This window comes from Apium graveolens, chromosome 2, assembly GCF_009905375.1.
Source record: "Apium graveolens cultivar Ventura chromosome 2, ASM990537v1, whole genome shotgun sequence".
NCBI lineage: Eukaryota > Viridiplantae > Streptophyta > Magnoliopsida > Apiales > Apiaceae > Apium > Apium graveolens.
Genome location: NC_133648.1, coordinates 197888758 through 197910099, shown reverse-complemented (window position 1 = coordinate 197910099; position 21342 = coordinate 197888758).

Below are 21342 nucleotides of genomic sequence, written 5' to 3'. Positions count from 1 at the left end.
TACACTCAAAATAGGCTTAGTGGAGATCATCCTTACCTAAGGTGCAATATAGCAAAACAAAGGAAATCACATTACACAAATTACAAGTCATCAAGTTTTCAAGGACGACAACTTTAACTTTCATGATAAATATAAATGAAATAACATCACATTTTAAGAAGCACAATTCTTAATTAGTATCTTAACTTAACTAAAATTAAGGTTTACTAACAAAATATCAATCTGAATGATTAAGAACTTCCAAAATTCAAGAGAAATCTACATGCATGCATGACTTCGAGTCTTACAAACCAAAACAACATGCTTTCCAAATAAATTTTCATTTTAATTCAACATGCAAGCCTATCATGGATTATATCTAAATGACCACCTAGCATGCAAAGGTTTTTACCAAAATTTCACTAAGATTTTCATGCTATTATCACAAAAACACACAAAATGAAACAAAACAACCAAAACACCATCCATTCGGCTCCTATCAAGTCATGGCCGAATGGATTAGGGTGAAAACAACATTTGCATAAGTGCAACACACCACCATGCAAAGTCAACACATAAGTTTTCTACTCTAAACTCTTGAGATATACATGAACAACATGTAGGGAGTAAGATTACTTGTTTATGGGATGATTATTTGAGTGAAAAAATGAAGAAAGAAGGGAATGGGGGCCTCGGTTTTAGAAGGGCCGAGAGGGAGGGAGAGAAAGCCGAGAGGGAGGGAGGAGAAGAAGAGGAGAGTGAAGTGGTGGCGTGAAAGTGGAGTGGTGATCACTCTTTGATTTGTTTTTATGTCTTGATTTGACTATAATGTGAGTGGGTTTGGGATATGACAAGAGTAACCTTCTATCTAGAGTTAGGCTATCTTGCATGCAAGGTCAATGAGGTAATTTGGCTAATAAATCATGAGTTAGTGGGTTTAGAAATGTCTTCTTTGTCCTTGAAGAGAATAGAAGGGTGGTTTGCATGTAAGGGCTTCCTTGTAATTTGCTAATTATTACAACTAAAATTTGTAAAGATTTATTTTTATAAAATAAAATACAAGTTCAAAAATTATAAAATTTATACCATAAAATAACTTGGATTTTCAGAAATTTTATAAAATCACTTTCGAAATTTGTGAACAATATAACTTTTAAAAGAAAATTTCTCCAAGGTTTAGAATATTCCTTATAAATCAAAAATAAAGGAAATAAATAAACTTTTGCTTTGAAAAATCATATACTATATAAAGCAAATTTAAAATGCAGAAATTTTCATTTACACAAACGTACAATAATTAAATATATTTGCATTCGGCTTTAAAATTATACCAAATTCACAAATAATATTACACGAAAATGCCGGTCGTAACATCATCTCCCCCTTAAGGGATCCTATCCCCGGAATCTAAGAGAACAGATGAGGATACCGGGAACGCATATTAAACTCTAACTCCCAAGTTGATTCTTCGACCTTGGGGTTCCTCCAAAGTACTTTCACTAACTTTACCGACTTATTCCTAAGACTCTTTACTTGCCAGTCGAGTAATTTGACAGGTTGCTCCACAAATGACAGGTTTGCCTGAATTTCTATAGGTTTATATTCTATCACATGGCTGGCATCAGGATTGTACTTCTTAAGCAACGACACATGAAACACATTATGCACATGCTGATACTAAGGTGGTAAGGCTAACTTGTAGGCCACCTTCCTCACTTGACTCAAAATTTCAAAAGGACCTATATATCTAGGTGTTAACTTCCCTTTCTTGCCAAATCTAGACAACCCTTTTCTTGGTGACACCTTCAACAAAATGGCTTCGCCTACTTGGAATCGAACATCCTTACGCGTTGGATCCGCATACTTCCTCTGTCTATCTTGAGCAGCAAGTAACCTTCTCTGAATTAATTTGACTGTCTCATGCAACTGTTGTACCAATTCCGAGACTAGAATCCTTCCTTCTCCTACTTCACCCCAACTTGTCGGTGATCTAGATTTTCGTCCGTACAAAGCTTCGTATGGTGGCATGCTAATACTGGAGTGATAGCTGTTATTGTAAGAGAATTCTATCAATGGCAAGTGGTCATCCCAACTTCCTGCAAAATCGATTGCACAACTGCGCAACATTTCTTCGATTGTTTGAATTGTCCTTTCGCTCTGACCATCAGTATGCCGGTGGTACGCCGTACTCATGTTCAACTTCGTGCCAAGACTTTCTTGAAATTTCTTCCAGAATCTCGAGTTAAATCGGGGATCTATGTCTGAAACTATCGATACGGGTACTCCATGCCTTAGTACGATTTCACGCACGTACAGATGAACCAATTTGTCCAATGACGACTTCTCATTAATTGGAAGGAAATGCGCCGACTTCGTAAGGCGATCAACTATAACCCATATAGTGTCATGTCCGGATTTCGTTCGCGGTAGTCCCACTATAAAGTCCATAGTAATATTTTCCCATTTCCATTCTGGAATCTTTAGGGGCTGAATTAATCCGCTTGGTCGTTGATGTTCTGCCTTCACTTTCTGACAAGTATAACGCTTTGCAACCCATTATGTCACTTCTCGCTTCATATTTGGCCACCAAAAAGTTCTGCTTTAAGTCCCGGTACATCTTGGTGCTTCCTGGATGGATTGAAAATCTTGAATTGTGGGCTTCTTGCAGGATTTCATTCTTCAATTCAGGTACATGAGGAATCCAAACTCTTAAGGAAAACCTTAGTATACCTTGCTCATCCTTTTGAGTACCAATCTCTTCTCCAGTTAGCTGATTCTTCTCTTTCTCCATTACCTCTTCCTGACATTTCCTTATCTTTTCCACTAGTGTTGGCTGAAAAGTCATTGCACGACAAACTTCTTCAACTATTCCACAATCACAAAGTTCCAATCCAAATCTCTTAATCACTTCAGACAATTCTTTTGGTGTTGATATCATATACAATCTCTCCTTCCTACTTAAAGCATCGGCTACAACATTCGCTTTTCCAAGATGATAATTTATTGAACAATTGTAGTCCTTGATCAATTCCAACCATCTCCTTTGCCTCATATTGAGCTCCTTCTGAGTGAAAATGTACTTTAAACTCTTGTGATCCGTGTAGATTTTACACTTTTCTCCGTAGAGGTAATGTCTCCAAATCTTAAGTGTGAACACTATGGCGGCTAGTTCCAAATCATGCGTCGAGTACTTTAATTCATGTGGTTTTAACTATCTTGATGCATACGCGATCACCTTATTGTGTTGCATTAGCACACAGCCCAATCCTTTACGTGAAGCGTCGCTAAAAATCATGAAGTTTCCTTGGTCATCTGGTAGTACTAACACCGGAGCTGTTACCAATCTCTGTTTCAACTCTTGAAAGCTATCCTCACATTCTGCACTCCATTCGAACTTCTGATTCTTCCTGGTTAACTTAGTAAATGGCGTGGTGATTTTCGAAAAATCCTTGAAAAACCTTCTATAATACTCTGCCAATTCTAGAAAACTTCGCACTTCTGTAGGTGTCTTTGGCCTCTCCCAACTCATAATCGCCTCAATCTTTGATGGATCTACTTTAACTCCTTCATTTCCAATGACATGTCCCAAAAATTGAACTTCATTTAACCTTATACTATCCTACAACTATGGTGGTCAACTTAAATCTCATTCCTAAGTGTTCTAAAACTATGTGATAAGTGAAAGTGCTCACTGGTGCAAATTTCAGAATGACTACTATGGTTTCTTGAGTGCATTAGACACTCTTAAACTACAATTTTTCCTTTAAAACTTTTACACAAGACTCTCCTGACCTAAGGGCATCTCCCAAACTTGATGTGGCTCAAGGGCCTGACTTGGGGCCTTCTTGGGCCTAAGTTAAAATGCCAAGGTTCCCCTGTTTTTCTGTGCAGAAAACGCCCTGACTTGAATTAACTTGTGACACATGGTTCTAACTCACATCCTATGAACTATGGTTGGAAAAACTTCTCTGACACTCCCTCTAACAAAGGCCCAACAGGGCCTAATGAGGGCCTACCCATGACATGGTCAAATCTCCCTATTTCTAAGTTGCAACAAAACTGTCCCCTGCTGGACATATTTTGTTATTCTACTTGTGCACCTAACCAAATGACATGCAAACCTCCAACCAACACCTAAAACCTTTTATATACTCCCAATAATAACTTATGGTGGCTTGGGCCTCAAAGTGCACATCAATGACATGGTCAAAACTCACTCTAAACCTCAGGGTACTAAACTGATTTTCTGCAGAAATTATAACTATCATTTCTTCAAGGTTTTGACTTGACAAACTCAACTACCAACAACCCAATACCCAAACCAAGACTTAATCATGGTGATCTACTGAAATAACTCCCTTATTCTCAAAATAACTTTGGTGGAGATCATCCTTACCTAAGGTGCAATTATGGCAAAACAAAAGAAACTACACTTCACAACTCACAAATCATCAAGTTTTTGAAACAACAAGATATACATTTTTATAAAAGATAACCAAGAATTATTACCATGTATCAAGGAGCATTAATCAATATTAACACCTTATTCCTACTGAAATTAAATCTTACTAACAAAATCTTTCCAAATGATCAAAATCTTCCAATATTCCAAGAGAAATTTACATGCATGCATGTCTTCGAGTTTTACCAATCAAAGCAACATGTTTTCTAAATATATATTACCATGAAATTGACATGCAAGCCTATAATAAGTTATATCTAGATGATCACTTAGCATGAAAAGGGTTTTATCAAGACTTCACTAAGATTTTCATGTTATCATCACAAAAACACACAAAGTGGTACATGACAACCAAAACACCATCCATTCGGCTCCTATCAAGTCATGGCCGAATGGATTAGGGTGAAAACAACAATTGCATGAGTGTAACCTACTCATGTCTAGCCATTGTCAACCCTTTGCTACTATAACTCATGGTGAAAGCCTTGAATTCACAAGAATCAAGGATATTCACTTGGAGTTTTAACAACACACCACCATGCAAGGTCAACACATAAGTTTTTCTACTCTAAACTCTTAAGATATACAAGGACAACATGTAGGAAGTAGGATTACTTGATAATAAGATGATTGTTTGAGTGAGAAATGAAGAAAGAAGGGGATAGGGGCTCGGTTTTTGGGAATTGCCGAGAGGGGAAGGGGAAAAGCCGAGAGGGAGGGGAAGAAGGAGATGATAGTGAAGTGGTGGGGTGAAGTGAAGTGATGATCACTTCTTTGAGTTGTTTTTTTGTCTTGATTTGACTATAATGTGAGTGGGTTTGAGAAATGACAAGGGTATCCTTCTAGCTAGAACTAAGCTAACTTGCATGCAAGGTCAAGGAGGTAATTTGGCTACTAGTTCATGAGTTAGTGGGTTTGGAATTGTCCTCTTTGTCCTTGAAAAGAATGAAAGGGTGGTTTGCATGCAAGGGCTTTCTTGTAATTTGCTAAATATGACAACTAAAATTTATAAAGATTTATTTTTATAAAATAAAATACAAGTTCAAAAATTATAAAATTTATACCATAAAATAACTTGGATTTTTAGAAATGTTATAAAACTACTTTTGAATTTTGTGAACAAATAACTTTTTAAAAAGATATTTATTCAAGGTTTAAGATATTCCTTATAAATCAAAAATGAAAGAAATAATTAAACTTTTGATTTGAAAAATCATATACCACATATCGAAAATTTAAGACGCGGATATTCTCATTCACACAAGCATACAATAGTTGAATATATTGGCATTCGGCTTTATAATTACACCAAATTTTACAATTAATATTACACGGAAATGCCGGTTGTAACATCCTCTCCCCCTTAAGGGATTCTGTCCCCAGAATCTAAGAGAACAAATGAGGATACCGGGAACACATATCAGACTCTAACTCCCAAGTCGATTCTTCGACCTTAGGGTTCCTCCAAAGCACTTTTACTAACTTTACTGACTTATTTCTAAGGCTCTTCTCTTTCCAGTCGAGTATTTTAACCGGTTGCTCCACAAATCACAGGTCTGCCTGAATTTCTACAGGTTTATATTCTATCACATGGCTAGCATCAGGATTATACTTCTTATGCAACGACACATGGAACACATTATGCACATGCTGATACTGAGGTGGTAAGGCCAACTCGTAGGCCACCTTCCCTACTTGACTCAAAATTTTGAAAGGACCTATGTATCTAGGTGCTAACTTCCCTTTCTTGCCAAATCTAGACAACCCTTTTCTAGATGACACCTTCAACAAAACAGCTTCGCCAATTTGGAATTGAACATCCTTACATGCTGGATCCGCATATTTCCTCTGTCTATCTTGAGCTGCAAGCAACCTTTTCTGAATTAACTTGACTGAATCATGCAACTGTTGTACCAATTCCGAGCCGAGAATTATTCCTTCTCCTACTTCATCCCAACTTGTTGGTGATCTACATTTTCGCCCGTACAAAGCTTCGTATGGTGGCATGCCGATACTGGAATAATAGCTATTGTTGTAAGAGAATTCAATCAACGACAAGTGATCGTCCCAACTTCCTGCAAAATCGATTGCACAACTGCACAACATGTCTTCGATTGTTTGAATTGTCATTTCGCTCTGACCTTCAGTCTGCGGGTGGTATGCCTTGCTCATATTCAACTTCGTGCCAAGACATTCCTGAAATTGCTTCCAGAATCTCGAGTTAAATCGGGGATCTCTGTCTGAAACTATTGATACGGGTACTCCATGCCTCAGTACGATTTTGCGCACATATAGATGAACCAATTTGTCAAATAACGACTTCTCGTTTATTGGAAGGAAATGCGTCGACTTCGTAAGACGATCAACTATAACCCATATTGCGTCATGCCCGGATTTCGTTCGCGGTAGTCCTACTATAAAGTCTATAGCGATATTTTCCCATTTCCATTCTGGAATCTTCAGGGGCTGAATTAATCCGCTTGGTTTTTGATGTTCTGCCTTCACTTTCTGACAAGTATAACACCTCGCAACCCATTCTGCCACGTCTCGCTTCATATTTGGCCACCAAAAGTTCTTCTTTAAGTCTCGATACATCTTGGTACTTCCTGGGTGGATTGAAAATTTCGAATTGTGGGCTTCGTGGAGGATTTCATTCTTTAATTCAGGTACATGAGGAATCTAAATTCTGGAAGAAAACCTTAGTATCCCTTGCTCATCCCTTTGAGTATTAATCTCCTCTCCAGATAACTGATTCTTCTCTTTCTCCATTACTTCTTCTTGACACTTCTTTATCTTTTCCACTAGTGTTGGCTGAAAGGTCATTGCACGACAAACTTCCTCAACTTTTCCGCAAGCACAAAGTTCCAGTTCAAATCTCTCGATTTCTTTAGATAACTCTTTTGATGTTATCATCATATTCAGTCTCTCCTTCCTACTCAGAGCATCGGCCACAACATTCGCCTTTCCAGGATGGTAAATTATCGAGCAGTCATAGTCCTTGATCAATTCCAGCCATCTCCTCTGCCTCATATTGCGCTCCTTCTGAGTGAAAATGTACTTTAAACTCTTGTGATCCGTGTAGATTTCACACTTCTCTCCGTAGAGGTAATGCCTCCAAATCTTAAGTGCGAACACTATGGCGGCTAGTTCCAAGTCATGCATCGGGTACTTTAACTCATGCGGTTTCAACTGTCTTGACACATATGCGATCACTTTACTGTGTTGCATCAACACAAAACCCAAACCCTTATGTGAAGCGTCGCTGAATATTACAAAGTTCCCTTGATCATCTGGTAGTACTAACACCGGAGCGGTTACCAATCTCTGTTTCAATTCTTGAAAGCTATCCTCACATTCTGCACTCCATTCGAACTTCTGATTCTTTCTGGTTAACTTGGTCAATGGCGTGGCGATTTTCGAAAAATCCTTGACGAACCTTCTATAGTATCCTGCCAACCCTAGAAAACTTCGCACTTCCGTAGGAGTCTTTGGCCTCTCCCAACTCATAACTGCCTCAATCTTTGTCGGATCCACTTTAACTCCTTCATTTCCAATGACCCCAAAAATTGAACTTCCTTTAACCAAAACTCACATTTGGTAAACTTGGCATACAACTTCTCTTGATGAAGTATTTCCAATGCTATCTAGAGGTGCTGCTTATGTTCTTCTTCCGACTTAGAATAAATAAGGATGTCATCAATGAATACCACAACAAATTTATCCAAATACATCTTAAATACCCGATTCATCAGATCCATAAATGCGGCCGGAGCGTTGGTCAGTCCAAACGGCATTACTAAGAATTCATGATGCCCATATCTGGTCCTGAATGCGGTCTTAGGAATATTTTCTTCTTTGATCTTTAATTGATGGTATCCCGATCTCAAATCAATCTTTGAAAAGCATTTTGCTCCCTTCAACTGGTCAAAAAGGTCATTTATTCTTGGTAGCGGGTAGCGGATCTTGATCGTTACTTTATTCAACTCCCCATAGTCTATGCATAATCGCATACTCCCATCTTTCTTCTTTACAAACAGAACAGGTGCTCCCCATGGTGACGTACTTGGTCGTATCACTCCCTTATCCAACAATTCTTGTAGCTGGCTCACCAACTCTTTCATTTCTGCTGGTGTCATCCTATATGGGGCCTTTGATATTAGTTCCGTTTCTGGAGCAAGGTTGATCTCGAACTCGATTTATCAATCTGGTGGTAAGCCTGGTAGTTCGTCGGGAAACACATCTGGGAACTCGTTAATTACAGGAATATCTTCTATGTTAGGGCTGCCTTTTTCTGAATCCACTACATAAGCTAGGAATGACTCATAACCTTTTCTAAGTAGCTTCTTAGCCTGAACAATTGTAAGAAATAGTTGTTCTTGCCTCTGCCCCTTAAATACTACCTTCTCTCCACTCTTAGTCTTTAAATACACTTTCTTGGTCTTACAATTAATCTGAGCGTTATTCTCTCCTAACCAATCCATTCCTAAAATTATATCAAACTCTCCCTACTTGAAGAGTATCAAGTCGGCTGAAAACTTATACCCCGAAATATTAATCTCACACTGTGGACAAAATTAATTTACAGGAATCTTCTCTTGGTTCGCAATTACCACATTTACTACCTCACTCATAATCATTTTATCACATTGGAGCTTAACAACAAAAGTTTCTGATATGAAAGATCTTATTGCACCTGAATCAATCAATACTTTAGCTTTGACATTATTGAGTAAAAGTGTACCTGCTATCACCTCAGAATTCTGAACAACATCCTTAATCTTCAGATCAAATGTCCTTTTTGTTGCTTGCGGGGTTGGTGTAGGTGGTGGAGGTAATGCCAATACCTCAGCTGGAATGCTTGCACTGGTACTTGCCACGTTCATCAGAGCTTTGACTGGTCCGGTTGCCTTGCACGCCCTAGCTATGTGTCCAGTTCTCCCACACTTGTAACATGTAACTCCTGGCTTCGGTATCTTGCACTCATTTGCCAAATGTCCCTTCTGATTGCACCTATAACATGTCATGCTCAACTTATTACAGACTCCGGGGTGCCTTCTTCCATAGTGCTTGCATTATGGTCTCTGGAACCTGTTTTCTCCAACTTGCCCTTGGCTTGCCTGATTGTTCCCCTTCGATTCTTCCCTTTTGCCCAAATTTCCTTTCATTTGAAAATTTCCGCCCTTATGGAAACCAATCCTCTTTACATTCCGATCTTGTGAACTTCCTGCTTCAGACTTTTCTCCATAAAATGGAACCTTCCTCTTCTTGTTATCCCTTTCCTTCCTTGACTGCGTCCCATTATTCTCAATCAGAGCAGCTTTCTGTACTACTCCCGCATAAGTTTCAAGCTCAAACATAGCCACTCTATCTCTGATCCAAGGCTCCAAACCTTGCTGAAATTTCTTTGCTTTTTCCTCCTCAGTGCTGGTATATTTTGTCACAAACCTTGACAACTTAGTAAACTTCTTCTCATACTCCAGTACAGTCATGTTCCCTTGCTTCAGCTCCAAAAATTTAAGCTCCATCTAATTCTGCCTGTACTTAGGGTAATACTTGTCCAGAAATAACTTCTTAAATCTCTCCCAAAAAACCTGCTGAGTGACTTCCATAGCTTTTACTGATTCCCACCAATAAATGACTTCTCCCTTCAAGAAGTAAGTAGCATACGGCGTCTTCTGATCGTCTCCTAACTGTACCAACTCAAAATCCCTTTCCATCTCCTTGATCCATGTGTTAGCTATCACTGGGTCAGTGGTATCATGAAATGCAGGTGGATTCACATTCTGAAAAGCCTTGAAAGTGACAATTTGTCTAGGTGGTACTGGTGGTTCAGGTGGTTGGTGTGGTTCACGGTTATCTTGGTTTTCAATTCGTTGTTGAAGAGTTAGTTGTTGTTGAGCTATAATATTGGTTTGCTGTTGCAAAGTTTCCAGTAGTCGAAGAATGTTTGGGTCTGTGGTGGATGTGGTTGTTGGGTTCTTCTTTTTGGGAGGCATGATCCTGAAATAAGAGTTATGTCAAAACAGATATGAATGATAAAATGATTCGAGGGTATCGCAGGGCATTCTTATTTACATATGGGGACAAGTTTCCAAATTAAGCAGATATGGTGATGCATATAAAAACGTAAAATAACAGTTGAGAGCAAATGGAACAATAGAACATAATTATTGAAATTTTTAAAGGTCACAATACATAGGGTTAGGACAAAGTCTGATTCTAGGAATAACAGGCTTATTTAAAGGAAACAACGGAAACAACTGGGGATTCCACAGAGTTTGATAGTACAACAACATAAAAGGTAAATGGAAAGAACTAAGGCTCCACTCCATCTGAACGGGGCTTGGTAGTCTTTTCCTCTCGAAGCATCTTCACAATGCTCTGGAGCTCATCCGCCACCATCTGAATGACATACTGGCTGGTGCGGTCCCGATGCGCTGGCATCCCCTCAAGCTTAGTGTTGACGTACTGAACCAAGGTCTCAAGTCTCGCAGTCATCTGTTCTTTGGACTTGCCTTCATAGTTTCGGCTGTCCGGGTACACGTTCTTCAGTCGGTCTATCAGTCGATCGTACTTACCCTGAAGCATGTCGAACCCGCGCCTCAACTCAGCATACACAGTGAAAGCAATAGTGTCGTCCGACCCAGAGGATGACGAGGAATGCGCCCTTTGCTGACAACCAATAAGAGGAGTATTAATAATAAATTTACTTAACCTACTCTCTCGCATATTATCTATAACCTACACACATATCCTATAACCTATTTGGGCTGTCCAGGGACTCTAAACTGTAGGTCTGATACCAAAACCTGTCACGCCCACAACTCAAACAGCAAATTAAATAAAACTATTACAATATTTTAAAGAGAAGTAAACATAACCAACTCCAAGATCTTACAGTTTAGGGTTTGGAACAGCCCAACACGACCATCTATTATAACTGATTTTAAATAGCGAGTCCTCACACAAAACTACTATCTCTTATTCTACCTGAGTTCGAACATAAGCATTAACATCACAGGTCTTACGGGCAGTCTGCTTCAATCTAACCATAGCTGCTAGCTGTAATATCAGGCTAAATCAAGGAGTGAGCCAAATGCTCAACAAGTGCTAACAGTACGATACAAAATATAAATCGAGATATACATTAAAGAATGACAATGGAAAGACATAACCAATGATAATGAGGGATAAAACTATGGGTGATGGCATCATTTTTGCTTGTATCAAAACAATTTCAAAATCATGTCTTAATCAAAATCATTTTATGATGCTACGGATTACAGCCGGTGATCGGCCGCGAAGTAATCCCGAACCTCGCTGGGTTCTAAAACATTAATGGGAATCCCTAGGCAACTTTTAAGCCTAATATAAGTGTGGAAAGGACGCGTCTCAGTCCAGATCCACCATTCAAAGAAAACATTTATCCCCCTTTGGGACTGAAAACCAACATTTTATTTATTTCAAAAACTGATGCCAAATTATAAAAAAATCTCTTTTTACAGTAAACATTTTTATCAAGGGATTATAGATCAACTCGAAACACGGGAAATATGGTACTAAATCTCAGGGCCATGATTCACAAAACTATACTCTATTAAAGTAACTGCATGGTTTTCATATATCAAAGATTTAGACAAGGGGATTTAGTGAGGCTATTGGATATTATAAAAGGGTAATGCCAAATTGGGCTTTAAGCAATGGTTTCTCATCAAGGTTCAAGTGCTGGATCATCAAGAATGTAAGCTTCATGAATACTAAGGGAGTTAAGGTATGCAGAAATGATCTTTAGCTCAGGATATATATATCAGAATTGTCAAGCTTTAGGATAAGAAAGAGGCTATCAATCAATGAGGAATCACGTTGGTAAGTATCTGACTATCAGAGTTCAAGGTAAGGTTCTATAGGGGTTCATTAGCATGTTAATCAAGAGGATCAATCAAGTAATATAACAACTATTTATTTTATCATGGCATTTAACTATCATGAAAAGACTTTTGAACTACTTGCAATACGTACTCGAGGGTTCATGGCATCTCTATATAATTCAAAGATAAACATAAGATACGCTTGATTTAATATATTAAATGACACAGGATAGTTGTAGCAATGTATGAACTATTAGCAGTAAATACGAAGGTCAAGTTGAATCACTTGCCTTGAGAAAGGCTGGTCTGGTCTGAGTGGTAAGAGCAACTGGAGCTTCACTCGACCTTTATGGCAAGTTTTCCCTCGTCTCAAGATCCTACATAAATAATTATAATCCTCATTATAATATATTCTCACCAACTTAACCTATTTATAACCCGAAATTAAACACGGATGGCACTTAGGCCTATATGCAATTAATTGTATATTCACTTTTAAATTACAATTGTAACACATAGCCACATAATCACATATCATATATTAATACCAAATAACACCATATACACCATAATGCAACACTAGGCTTGGATGATCTCGACTCACAACTTAAGTCACTTGGTCGCTAAACTAGACAAAGTCTTCTAATTTTGGCTTCCTAACTCGACGTGCCTTTACTAAACTATCCAAAACCTATTGACCCTCACCTGTGCTTTTTGCTCTACTGACCTTATACTATCTTACAACTATGGTTGTCAACCTAAATCTCACTCCTAAGTGTTCTAAAACTATGTGATAAGTGAAAGTGCTCAGTGGTGCAAATTTCAGAATGACTAATATGGTTTCTTGAGTGCATTAGACACTCTTAAACTACAAGTTTTCCTTCAAAACTTTTACACAAGACTCTCCTGACCTAAGGTCATCTCCCAAACTTGATGTGGCTCAAGGACCTGACTTGGGGCCTTCTTGGGCCTAAGCTAAAAGTCCAAGGTTCCCCTGTTTTTCTGGGCAGAAAACGCCCTGACTTGAATTAACTTGTGACATATGGTTCTAACTCACATCCTATGAAATATGGTTGTTAAAACTTCTCTGACACTCCCTCTAACTAAGGCCCAACAGGGCCTAATGAGGGCCTACCCATGACATGGTCAAATATCCCTATTTCTAAGTTGCAACAAAAGTGTCCCCTGCTGGACAGATTTTGTTATTCTACTTGTGCACCTAACCAAATGACATGCAAACCTCCAACCAACACCTAAAACCTTTTATATACTCCCAATACTAACTTCTGGTGGCTTGGGCCTCAAAGTGCACATCAATGACATGGTCAAAACTCACTCTAAACCTCAGGGTACTAAACTGATTTTCTGCAGAAATTATAACTCTCATTTCTCTAAGGTTTTGACTTGACAAACTCAACTACCAACAACCCAATACCCAAACCAAGACTTAATCATGGTGATCTACTGAACTAACTCCCTTATTCTCAAAATACTTTGGTGGAGATCATCCTTACCTAAGGTGCAATTATGGCAAAACAAAAGAAACTACACTTCACAACTCACAAATCATCAAGTTTTTGAAACAACAAGATATACATTTTTATAAAAGATAACCACAAATTATTACCATGCATCAAGGAGAATTAATCAATATTAACACCTTATTCCTACTGAAATTAAAGCTTACTAACATAAACTTTCCAAATGATCAAAATCTTCCAACATTTTAAGAGAAATTTACATGCATGCATGTCTTCGAGTTTTACCAATCAAAGCAACATGTTTTCTAAATATATATTACCATGAAATTGACATGCAAGCCTATAATAAGTTATATCTAGATGATCACTTAGCATGCAAAGGGTTTTATCAAGACTTCACTAAGATTTTCATGTTATCATCACAAAAACACACAAAGTGGAACATGACAACCAAAACACTATCCATTCGGCTCCTATCAAGTCATGGCCGAATGGATTAGGGTGAGAAAAACAATTGCATGAGTGTAACATACTCATGTCTAGCGATTCTTAACCCTTTGCTACTATAACTCATGGTGAAAGCCTTGAATTCACAAGAATCAAGGATATTCACTTGGAGTTTTAACAACACACCACCATGCAAGGTCAACACATAAGTTTTTCTACTCTAAACTCTTAAGATATACAAGGACAACATGTAGAGAGTAGGATTACTTGATAATAGGATGATTGTTTGAGTGAGAAATGAAGAAAGAAGGGGATGGGGGCTCGGTTTTTGGGAATTACCGAGAGGGGAGGGGGAAAAGCCGAGAGGGAGGGGAAGAAGGAGATGAGAGTGAAGTGGTGGGGTGAAGTGAAGTGATGATCACTTCTTTGAGTTGTTTTTATGTCTTGATTTGACTATAGTGTGAGTGGGTTTGAGAAATGACAAGGGTATCCTTCTAGCTAGAACTAAGCTAACTTGCATGCAAGGTCAAGGAGGTAATTTGGCTACTAGTTCATGAGTTAGTGGGTTTGGAATTGTCCTCTTTGTCCTTGAAAAGAATGAAAGGGTGGTTTGCATGCAAGGGCTTTCTTGTAATTTGCTAAATATGACAACTAAAATTTATAAAGATTTATTTTTATAAAATAAAATACAAGTTCAAAAATTATAAAATTTATACCATAAAATAACTTGGATTTTTAGAAATTTTTTAAAACTACTTTTGAATTTTGTGAACAAATAACTTTTTAAAAAGATATTTATTCAAGGTTTAAGATATTCCTTATAAATCAAAAATGAAAGAAATAATTAAACTTTTGATTTGAAAAATCATATAACACATATCGAAAATTTAAGACGCAAATATTCTCATTCACACAAGCATACAATAGTTGAATATATTGGCATTCGGCTTTATAATTACACCAAATTTTATAATTAATATTACACGGAAATGCCGGTTGTAACAAAGAACACGACAAATTCTAGGGTTTTCCTCCGAAAATTATATATTTTTACTGTTTGATAATGATTATCTGTACAAAATAAAATACTATTTATATTTACGGAATATTGGTACCCCGTTGTATAATGTCAGATATAAAATTAAAATACTTAATCATTAAGAATTAATAAAACTGATCCAATTCGGTACCGGGTTTGGGATAAATATCAAAACCAAGCTTTTTATAAATCTTGGTCTCAATGCTTTGATTACACGAATTACGAGAATATAATATAATAGATTAATCAAAATATCACGCTTCTCAAATATATGGATTTTATCGATTTACTGAAACGAATATTTTATCAAAAAATTTACGTCGGGACCCACACGGGTAAAACCGTACTCCGGATTGAAAAAATCAATACATGGAAAATTCTCGGAATAATCATACTAGGTTAAAAAGAAGTTTTCCCGAAACTTACGGGTTGTAAAAACCTAAAAACTGTTGAAGTTGGACGATTCCCGATTATACAAAATAGTTTATAATTACTCGAATTTTTTTATTAAATCCATAAATCCTTTATAAAATCATATAAGAACATATAAATTAATAAAAAAAATATCAAAATTATCTATACTTTATTTTGGACATACAAAAATTAAAATACTCAAATTTTACCACATTTGAACATCCAAACACAACTACCAATTAACAGATAATTCACCAAAATTTATATAATAATCAAATAATATTTATTTATTGACAAGACTAATTACACGATATATCCCAGATATTACACCTGGCTCATTGTTTATTCGTAACATATGCGAATCTTCTTCTCAATAGTACATATTATTTCATCATTAAATAAACCATTTTTGTGGCCGGCTCTGAAATGAAAGTTTTTCAATTCCTAACTGTTCAAAATCTTTTACTATCCTTGCTAACAAAATTAACAAAATCACACTTTCCTTTTTGTTAAGACTGACTGTTGCCTCATTAGCATTGCTCAAATAACTTCTAATCGTACCACTATCATTTTCAATCAATTTCAACTATCCTCTGTCTCATATTTGACTTTCTCGAAATGAAGATATATTTCAAATTATTGGGGATCTGTAGAAATTATACCTTTTCCCTAAACAACGATACATCACCACCTTTAGTTCACATACTATCTTTGCCAGCTTCTACCATACATCAGATACCTGTATTCACGACTTTTCTGGTATTTCGAAGTATTTATCATTACTCGATCGCTCTATATAGATATACATCCAAATTCTTCATGTAAAATATCAATGTAGATGATAAAATCCCTTGATCGTCTAACAACATCCACGTTGGTGGAGTTACCAGTCTCTTCTTTCTTCTTCCTTCCTTTTTATTTCCCCATTCCTTCTCCTAGCTCTTATATTGAACCTCTAGTTCTTGGGCACGTCTTCTCATGTGCGTATATGAATAAACTTTTCATTTCTATTATCTTTTACAAAAAGGGCATATCCAATTTGATAAAGTCTCAACAAATTTATGGTAAAATCACCCTATTTCATTAAGCTCCCGAATCTTACTGATATCCTCTCTCCCTCTCTCGCCAAATCCCTAATCGCTTTGATTTCGGATTTGAAAGTCACATTGGAAATTAACTTAATCTAATTGGAATCGATTTCCCTCTAACTGACCATCAGTTGGTAAAACTAATCAATTAACTCTCTTTAATTGAACAAAGTAATTACTAGCTAAATAAAATCAAAGACCAATTATATGTTATCAGTTTGGCTATAAAACCTTTTTCAAAAACCGAAATTGCAATCGTTTGGAGTATCAAACAGGAATATCAATAACACATGGAAGTGCGCTTCATGTTTTAAAAGTGTAACAGTTTTTAGAAAAATTTGGGCAGCATCTCCCCTGTATTTTTTGACAACTTGTCGGACTCAAGCCGACACTAACAATCAACCAAACCACTAATAAGTATACCAATCAACTGCTACCATCCAACTCCTAATTCCACGATACTGTAACACATAACATACTAATAACAATATATATTACTAAGCAACACAACAAACACCTTTAATCAAACTTAAGATCATGAAGAACAATTAACTAATATAACCATTCTTTTCCTTTTTTTTCAGAATATAATAGAATATCACTAATGGATATAATTATAATTTATTCAATATTTCTCAAAGACTTTACTCATTTATTACAAAATCTTTTTAGTTCATGTTTCAATCCAACACTCTAATTAACAATTCATATTACTTATACTTACTTATACTTGTTTATAAATCTGTTTTAAAGATATCTTTTAATCCTACTTTCCACTATCAATACCATAAACGAAAACTATACTGCACCTTTCAACTGATCAAACAAATCATCTTTTCTCGATAATATATATACTTATTCTTGTTAATTAAATTATTCAATTGCCGATGACCAATATATGGTCTCAATCAACACTATCGTATCCTCTGAAAATGCATTTGGTCTAAACGTTACTTCTTAAAAGATTTCGCAGTTGGATCACCATTTCTTCATCTGTACTTGTATCTTTCAATACGGAACCTCTGTTGCTGGCTCAGTTTCTAATGTCATATTTACTACATTTCATTTGCTTGAGCAGGAAAGCATAAAAATATATTGAAGAACACATTCAAAATTTATTCGTAATTAGAATTTCTTCAATTTTTGAACCTTTATGACAATCATCTCCCACATGATTGAGGTTGCTTCGCCTGCTTAATGTAGTAATCACTTGTGTGGATTATTATTAATAATTTCCTTCATCTGCTTCTACTGTCTAGATAATCATTTGCCTTGTCTGATGTACACAACTTTACTTTCTTATCTCTGCGGTTAATTCATCTAATATAGTTCGCCCAATAGTCCATTTCACATCAAAGTTTCTTATCTCGAACGATGTTATGTTAACACAATATAGTGTTGTGTTAAAGTTACCACAACGAAATAATCATGTATAATAAATATCCGCTTCTGATTTGATGTCTTCGTAATAACCATGTTATCTGCATAATAATTCTTGTTTGCGCATAAATGTCCACCATTATTAGCTTGCAATCATATCTCTACTTAGCATGTAATTCCATCTACTATACGGGATTATTTTATTTCTTTTAAAAAACCCAAAGAATAGATCTCACATAAAAAGGGAATTTGTGTATATTATTCTGATTGGAAAACTTTGTAAAGAATAACAATGCAACTAAACAATTGGAAGAATCCATAAATCAATAAATTTATAGTTGAAAATAAAGGATTGAATAATGATTTATATATGAATGAGACAACCATATTTGTAGTTAAGATGGCCAGTCTTTCGTACTATATGGCATACAACACATGATTAGGTGGCGTCCCACCAAACTCTTCGTCATTTCGACAAAGCGTCACCATAACACAAACTCTTTGTCTCAATTAGAAATCAATATTTTGAAGGAAGAATGATTTGAAAGGAATACAATAATCTTCTTTCCCTTATCGCCTCATAAAACTTATTAATGAAATAAGTTTATACTTATTCAAGAATCAAAGAGAATATACACTATGGTATTATAGAAAAGAATGATACCGTTGGTCTCCATCCATATTTCACTTATATATATATATATATATACACCTTCAGGGCTTATTCGATCAATAAATTTCAAATCCAAGTCAGATAATAACTTCGGAAAGTCCCCTAAAAATGCATTCATAACTTGATCATCTATAATAAATTCCTACTTATTAAGTCTTGTATTTTTAGTGTCGTGCCTCCACATTCTTACTTTAATAATTTGATCATAATCACATTCTTACGGAATTTACAGTCATTACTTTTGATTTCGTCTATGCCGCACAGAATAACCATTGATCATGCAATATACCGATTCTTTTGATAGTAATAATATTCTTTTCGATTATACTCTGACTTCTTTTGAATAAATGAATTCTTTAAACTTTAATAGTTTCATGAATTGGATAAATAATGTGCCCGCACGTTGATTTTATTGTTGATACTATTAAAAAAGATTTGCACTCTTCTGTCGGGAAAATTTTAAACTTCTCCATAATAGCGAGTCCACTTGACCCTCTGAATTAACAATACTAAGCCTAGAACAAGTATTCTTCTGGGTAATCTAATGATTATAATAAACAAGAAACTCAAGTAGTCATTTGACAACCAAATTGTAAAACTCATGTTAGGAATATGTTTTAGGCTTGATGATATTTTACCAAAACATCTTAGTAGATTTAATTAAGTGTATTTATATATTTCAACGGAGAATATTACTCTGTCATCCGTTGAAAGAGTAGCTTATGTTTAAATAAGTTTTTGTAGCACATCCTGTATATTGTAATGTCCCAGAGGATTAAAAGTTGTAGGATATTCTAAGTCATGTTGACTACTAGGATGATATGCAAAATAGGTTATCTAATTGTAAATATTAGATGTCTTGTAATTTTGCATAAATGAAATGGTGTCAACTGCTATGGAAATACCATCAACGGATGATCTGCAAAGCTGTGAACAGATGACACAAGGAACCTTCAACGGATGATCCATTACATACTCAAAGGATAATTCCGAAGTCTCAAGGAATGTCAGATTCAAATAGCAGTTGATAGTGACTTGACAGTCACATAGGTTGATTGTATAGAAAAGGAACGTGGCAGCTTGTAATCAGGATTATGAAGATCAATAAGCATTTTAATTTCCATGCAAAACAAGGACGTTCAAATATGCTATATCTATCTAGATTGTATGGGACAGAGAAATGAATAAACATGTGATTAAACCTAGATAATATACTTATCTTTTGTCTTATTACACATGTAACTTGGTGATATATAAATCAGTCATAGCAAAGAGTTAATCATCAATTGACACAGTCAAGACAAGCAAGAACTTGAGAGCATTCGTAAGTTGTACCTTTTAGAACTCTCAATTTCAGTTTGTAAGAACTCTTGTAAGCAGCTGTGTGCTTTTGCATCACAGAGATCTTCTACATTTATATATATATCTCTTGTGGAAATATCAATCCACAAGAAAGTTTTTAAACACCCTTATTTATTTACTTCATTTTTGAATACTGGAATATTTCTTATCCGCCACTAGCTTATTCAAACATTTTCATATATATATATATATATATATATATATATATATATATATATATATATTCGTCAGAAGTTTCTAATTTCCAAAAAGAAACCAGAATTTCATTCTACCTCCCTTATATAATTCTATTGTTAGATTGTTCGGGAATAACAATTGGTATCAGAACAAGGATAAAAAGGCCATGAATATTTTGTTCAATGGTCTTGATGGTGATATATTTGACAATGTCATCCAATGCAAGACGGCCAAGGATATATGGGATACAATTCATGTTATATGCGATGGGACGGAGCAAGTGAGAGATAACAAGATGCAGCTCCTTATACAGGTAGTATGAACACTTTTACTTTGAGGAAAGTGGGTCTTTAAATGACACTTTTAGTATATTTTAGAAACTATTAAATGGATTAAAGCTGTTTGGGAGGATCTATGAAATAAAAGATTCGAATATGAAATTCCTTAGATCTCTGCCAAAGGAGTGGAAGCCTATGATAGTTTTTCTTAGAAATTCTCAAGAGTATAAAGATTTTACTTTAGAGAGATTGTATGACATCTTAAATACATACGAGCTCGAGATGGAACAAGATGAGCAGTTGGAGAAAGGAAGAAAGAAGGGTGGATCTATTGCACTTGCAGCTGAACAGGACAGAGTGAAAGAAATGAATGTTGAAGTTGTGGAATCTGCACCAAACTCAAGGGTTTGTGAAGGCAAGGGCAAAGGGTTAATGGAAGATGTTGAATACTGTACCAATCAGGATGAAATGGAGGATCTAGATGAACAATTGGCTTTCCTATCAAGAAGATTTTCCAAGCTCAAATTCAAGAAGAATTTTAGAGCAACCAAGCCAAATTAATCTAAATTCAAATGATACAAAACACCTTAGTAGATTTAACTTAGTGAATTTTGTAGCACTCGACGGATGATCAAATATAGTCCCGATGAATGATTCAATATAGTCCCGACGGATGATGATTTGATATCCATCG